The following is a 6,793-nucleotide window of genomic DNA, read 5'->3' on the forward strand; positions in this document are numbered from 1 at the left end:
CATTGCTGACCAAAAGGATTTTGCATGAATATAACGCTTTCTTCCTCGGACGCGAGGTTGTGGTCGAAGTGCCAATATTATCGTAAGAATGAAGATTTTTATGGATATCAACTTCTTTATATGAGAACACAACTTTTCGGATTAAAGCTTACTCCTTCATCAGGTGATTGAGAATGGGGTACAGAGCTATATTTATATGTACAGGTAAAACAATAACAAAGTAACAAGTGGAATGAATTAACGAAAGCTGGAAGCCAGTATAAAACAAGCACTGATAGGAAGCCGACAGTTATCAGTGCTTGTTCTAAGAATACCATCGTCATTTAAGGCGCATTTCTCTGTTGGTTTCTGGTTCCCACATAGTACTTCAGCAGTTTCGCGTTGCAACTTGGGAATCAACATATTTTTCAAATCTTGGAGCAATACGTCTATATTATGCCATAGGTTTACTAGTGTGAGGTGTAAATGTAATTCAGTAACCCACGGAGCTGTACCATACACCATTTAGCACATCAAAATATCGCATCGAAAAAAGGAAAAGAAACTGTTTTCATGGACCAAGAATTCTTTATTTCAGTCTCTACATGTTAGTATGTTCGGGAGTTCTTCTTCGGCGTCATTCCTTTACCTCGGGACCATTATCAGGTATTCCAGAAGTGTCTGTCAACTCCTCACCACCGTTTCGCTTCCCAAAAGGAATCCCTGTACATAAGAGGTCAGTGTGTGAACGAGTTTGGATTTACGGTAAGGAAGATACTTTACCTGTGTCATATTCTGTATGATGAGGAACTCTGCCGTGAATGATATCATCTCCTTCATGAATGTTAGGCTGTAATAGTGAAAGACATCTTGAGCTGAGTGATTTGCCGCAGACACTCTCAAACTCCTTTTGTTAAGTCACGTCCACTGTTAGGACATATTGTGACGGAAAGTAAAATATCTGTCTAAACAAACGGTAGAGACCAAATACAGAGTGAAATAAGTAAAATAGAGGCTGTATTTCCTATGTTTTTAAGTTGCTACTGCTACAAATAATTTTGTCTGCTGAATAGTTGAGTTAAGTGCTGTAACTATGTTCTGGTTCTAATCTTTAGAGTGTCAAATCATTAAAGACGAAGATTTGTTGAACTGAAGACACAGAACTTTACCAATTAATCTGTAGCTGGTCTTTAAGGAAAGATGTGAAACGTTTTCAAACTGCAGGTGCAACATGGTATAATTACCATCAAATTTCACGCACTGTGCTTTTCTACGTGTGCATTCTTGTAGCTAAGTCAAGTGCTGTAAGTATGTTGTGGTTCCAATGTTTAGGGTGTCAAAAAGAGGACTAAGTACAAGCAAAAAAATAAAATAACACATGACCATATTAAGTTCACTTTTCTACAAAACCTGGTATCGTCAAAATGGGAGAGTGATTAAAAAGGACACTTTTGTGATATCTTGTCGCTTTTCTTTTCATAGTTTCATTTAGTGTTGTTGGACTGCCATACTCACTACTGCCACTCACGGCGGCGGATGCTGAAAAACAAACACACCTGTATCAGCACATGTTCTGATGTGATACACCCAAGTGTGATCATGAATAAAGGGCCTTCTCTAGATATCACATTCTCCACTTTAAACTGCGTACTTAATATCTTAAGCATGTTGTGAAGAAAATTTTCTCAAAATGGCATGCCGGTTATGCGTTTTAGTGAACTAAACAATATGATTACTCCATAGTTCACGATGGAAATAGAAGACCAAGAGAAACTACCGTTCCTGGATGTGTCCTTGCAGTACTCCCCCCAACAACATGGCCTTCTCCGTCTACAGAAAACCCACCCATACCGACCAGTAGGATCAGTACCTCTCCAACCATCAACCCCAGAGCAAACGTGCATACTGAAGTAGACTATCTAAGAACTACATTCGTCAACCTCAACGGCTATCCCAAACAACCTTTAGACAGAACCATATCATCAACCCTGCAACAGTAAGAAGAACGCTAACGAAAACCTGAGCCATCCCCAGGTAGAATTAACATTCCCTACCAAGGTCAGATTAGCCACCACATCAGTCGACTGCTGAAAACAAACTGCTGAGATAGATGTGACGTGACCTTCAGGTCTAACAAAACACTGAAGACCATTCTGAAGGCCAATGGCAGATGTACACCAACCAAGACCACTTACAAGTCTAGGGGCTGCATCTACGAATTTAAGTGTAACTGTGGCAGCAACTATGTAGGAGAGACATCTCGCCCCACTGACATTAGGCTGAAAGAGCACAGAACTTCAGTAGAGAAATCAGATATAAAGTCCACCCTTTCTGAACATATTGTGAACAATCTGTCACACTCCATTAACTGGCAAGCAACTACAATCATAGCGACGAAGATCCATGATTGGTGACGACGCAAAATTTCAGAAGCTATCAACATCAAGAGATTAGCCATACGGAAACCAAGGGGTTTACCTACCCAATGCCTGGGAAATGAAATAGACGCAAGGCTTCACCAATCACCTTCTAATCCACTGCTTAAAATCATCACTCTGGCTTCATGTACATTACAAGTATATATATCCTGTTTAACTGTTAGTCAGCATCCACCTGACGAAGGAATAGCCCAGAAACATCGTGAAGTTGACATTCATAACATTTTGTCGCATATTAGAATACCGACTTCTAAATACCTCTCAAGAACCTCAATGTATTGTGTTGTTAGCGGAGACACGATTAGTATCTTCTATATACTGTCTCTGGGGACTAAAGGAGCAGATGACTGACCCAAAGGCTGTTCTACTCACCATCCACAATCCCAGAATGTGTATTCATTTGTATCATGGAAACAACTGAAACATATAAGCGAGAAAACAAATGTTTCAGTACTTTTCTTGGTTGTTTATTTATTGATTTACGCCATTCTCATCAATACTGGATGATTCATTTCAGTGATTGACATCAATGACATGGATACGATACACAGGAACGTGAGTCTGACCACTCGATGTGACACCACTAAGAAAAACTAAGAGAACTGTATATACGTGCGTTGGTGGGTTAGAATTTAAGGTCACCTTGTACAATACGTTAATCATTTAATATAGAGAAGACTTATGTTAAATATAAACAATATCAGTCACATAACACAGTAAAAGTATTAGAAAGACATGAAAATTTAGGTCTAAAACCTATTTCAAATATTAAAATAATCTTCTTATGATTTCATATTACACTTAATACTCTTATCACCACTAACTGCAGGTAGATACCAGGGCACACAGGCACATAAATTAACTTTGCTACCTGCATGGTCCCTCGCTGGATTTAAATTCTCCTTTCCGGTGTTAGCCAAATTAGCCAAACATTAAAAACACATATATTCCACGATTAAAATCATGGAAAATGATAAACATTTGGAATGACGTTAGGCCTACATTCGAACTCAGGAGGAAACTTCAACCTTCTGAAAGTTATCTTTCTTGTTAGAAATAGTTAAGGTCTTCATACGCCAATATGTAATCCTTCTAGAAGGTGAAGAATCACTAAATGCTTCTTTCAGGAATAACTGATGTTCAACACTTACCAACCATTTGATAATCAGTACACTTACGTGCTACTCACAAGGAAATGACATCAATGCTATCCCAATACGTTCCCTTTAGCTTCCCTTTGATATTTGAAGCCCGATATTTGATGCGTTAAGAAGGAGTGGACCCTTTCCCTTGGGCAAAAATGTGACACTGAACTTTTTTTCAAAATTGAGATTTTTTTATCTCTGGAATTACTTCTCAGCCTAGATATTCTTCTGTCCTTCAGGGCTCTATTCTATGTACACATATTTATTATGTATCTGTAACATTTCTGAAATATTACACTAATGGTACATTACTACTGACTCACTTCCGGTTTAGATTCAACATAAGTATGTCCGTTTGATCCTCAGGAAGGAAAGTGGTCTAATTTTGGTCACTATTACGACTCTTCAGAGTATTCGGGGCCAAGTCGGGGTAAAGCAGGACTCGATTTCAATTGACTGGAAGCGAGGAGTCGCATGGAAAGTACCTCAAGAAGTACGTCAAAGTGCATTATCGTAATAAAAAAAGTCTAATGTCTGGAAGGATTTGATCTTGATTTAGTGGCCCAAAACCCGAAATATCATTTTCCTGGTGTTTCCCTTAGTTATGTAGCTAGTTCGCGTTCTGTGTGCAAGCATTTGCCCTGTAAGGCAGAGTAGACAGAAAATCAGCTCAACCATTGACTAAAATTCTGAGATTTAAATGTTCATTTATGCAGGTAGAATTATGAGGATTCGCAATCTTAAATCCACTTTACTTGTTTTACTTTTTTTGCGAAACGAAATTAGGTGTGGTTTGGTGTTTGAGGTCTTTACAGCCTTTTCAAAAGCACAGATGTTTTCTGACACACAATAGGCTAACTTACCAAGAACCATCAGAAGGAACAGCTTCATGTTGAACCGTGTGGGTAGTCGCCAGGAAACCTGTTTTGCCCATCAACACGACAGACTTATAAACATTTTCACAGCACGGAGAACATTATGATTGGTTCCAGCTGTGAATGGAATGGTTCACCTTACTGAGTTTCATTTTTCAGCAAAATGAATATTTTCAGAACCGTGACATTGCTTCTGTAATGTATATTTCTCTTCAAATGTTTAGACTTACAACACTGACAGTATGTTATGAATATATATATATGGTTACATCAAAGGTCGATTTCTCCATTCGGGAAATCAACTGCAACTTGGGGGAATCAACTGTGCAAACCTGCATGTGAACAGCTGCCTTGTGGTGTAAAGTTTTGTTAAGCATTCGTCTGATTTCCACCATTTACAGAACTCAAGACAATGATCTTGTGCACGTTATGAGTTTATTTTACAGTACATAAGTTCATGTGTAAACATTACCTTTAAACAGTATTTCATATTTAGCAGAGTCTTTAGAGACCAGTTGCCTGAAGTAAAGGGCTGGGTTTGTACCAGTGAATCTAGACTTTTCATGAGAAGTATGTATGAGTACTGTCAGAAGAAAACACAACAAACTGACTTCAGAGGTAACTTTCAGGTTTTCCTCGAATTATAATCATCATTAATTTAGCTTTTTCTGTGCATTGTGGTTCTTGAGAAGTGATTGGAAACTATGCATGAAAAGATTATCCAACCTATGATGTTTCACAAGCCTGATGACCTGGGTGAGAACAGGTCTTCAGCAATCCGTAGTTATCATAGGAGGCTAGTTACGGAATGGAACGATCATGTTGCACGTATTTTCTTGGATTCTTAATTAATATAAACATAGCATTTTTCTACCCCATATTATTTTGTAGAAGAGATTGAAAACTGTACATAAAAAGATTCAGCAACCTGTGGTTATCGTAGAAGGTGACATATGGAATGTGGCGGTCACACCCGATACCGACGTGGCTGGTGCATGCCATCCGATCCCGAGGGGCAATAGTCCTAAGGTGATGATGAGCCTTACCAGCCTAACTGATCACTTGAACCCTCTCTGCTATATTCTATCTTTAATCTGTAGAACATAATAATCCGTTTATGTTGCGCATTTATCCATGCACTGTGCATGCTCAAAGCGATAACATACTATCACTGGTCAACGAGTACAGAACACTCAACGTGGAGAATACAACAGGTCACCTGTCAGACTCTCAAGGTTCAAATTTCAGATTACCAATGTTTCACATCAGGTACAGAATTTACCGGTATGTGGACAAGGCAATTGTGAAAAAACTGAGTTTACTAAGGTGAGACCACATGTATCACATGTGTTTCCTTGTGGCGTAGGATTTAAATTTTAGAAAGACTAAAGGAGTCAAGCTGCAAAACACATTCATACCTCAAAGGTCTCTCCAACGTTGCTCAGCTTCAACTAATTGGGACCTGAGCTCCTCAGAACCATACACTGCCATCATTGCATGAAATACTCCTAAACACAGTGTTCCACCAAATCCAGTTCAGCTGTGGTACCTCCAGCATGAGATTTTGGGTTTGACAGCAATGAAAGTGAGTAAGTGAGTATTTGTACGTCGCCTTTAGCAATATTCCAGCAGTATAATGGACTTCCCGGATTGTGCCCATGAGAGGAATCAGACCCGGATCGAGCGCCTACACCACTAGGCTACCACATCGACAGTTATCAGCAAAGAATGCCACTAGCTATGATTTATGAGGTGACATTCATTATTTTAAGGATTTTTACAGATTTATTGTTTCACAACGAATCCACCAGGGTATGATCTCCTCCTTTAACATGAAAACCTGAACAATTTGGCATCAATGTACACTTGCTGAGATATCACATACTAAATACATCAAGATTGAGACATATGGTACACCCCAGTTATCTGCTCCTGTGCACAACATGAATATTACAACAAATTCCAGATCAGATCGAATAAATACAAATGCCATTTTTAAAAAGATGCACGCATATATTAAGGATTTATGTGTGTTTAATACATCTACACTAAACGTTAAAAAGATCCTCCCGCCATTAAGAATTATTTAAACACTATGAAAGATTTGTCAGAATGTATTAGTTTACAAGAAACCTTAGCAACACAGCTTTATACAAACACTTTGATTCCATATCGTTTGGCTATAAAAAGCAGGAGAAACTTTCATCCTCACTTAAATAGATCGTAATAGATTTATTAAGGGAGGGGGGGGGGGGAATGTTTCTTTTGTTGCATGTCATATAACTATGTCAATTATTGCACACGCACCTGCACACCTGGCAACTAATTGCATAATGTGCGTCATTCCTTTAAAAAA

General features: G+C 38.7%; 1 long non-coding RNA gene across 1 annotated transcript; it reads right to left on the minus strand.

Moving 5' to 3' along the window:
* Window positions 1-572: 572 nt before the first annotated feature.
* On the minus strand, window positions 573-4,468 carry LOC137295447 (uncharacterized). Its single transcript, XR_010957567.1, has 4 exons — window positions 4,426-4,468; window positions 2,790-2,834; window positions 1,495-1,518; window positions 573-702 (listed from the first exon to the last, which is right to left on the minus strand). It is a non-coding gene; the product is annotated as an uncharacterized lncRNA (long non-coding RNA).
* Window positions 4,469-6,793: the final 2,325 nt, after the last annotated feature.

This window comes from Haliotis asinina, chromosome 8 (assembly GCF_037392515.1).
Source record: "Haliotis asinina isolate JCU_RB_2024 chromosome 8, JCU_Hal_asi_v2, whole genome shotgun sequence".
NCBI lineage: Eukaryota > Metazoa > Mollusca > Gastropoda > Lepetellida > Haliotidae > Haliotis > Haliotis asinina.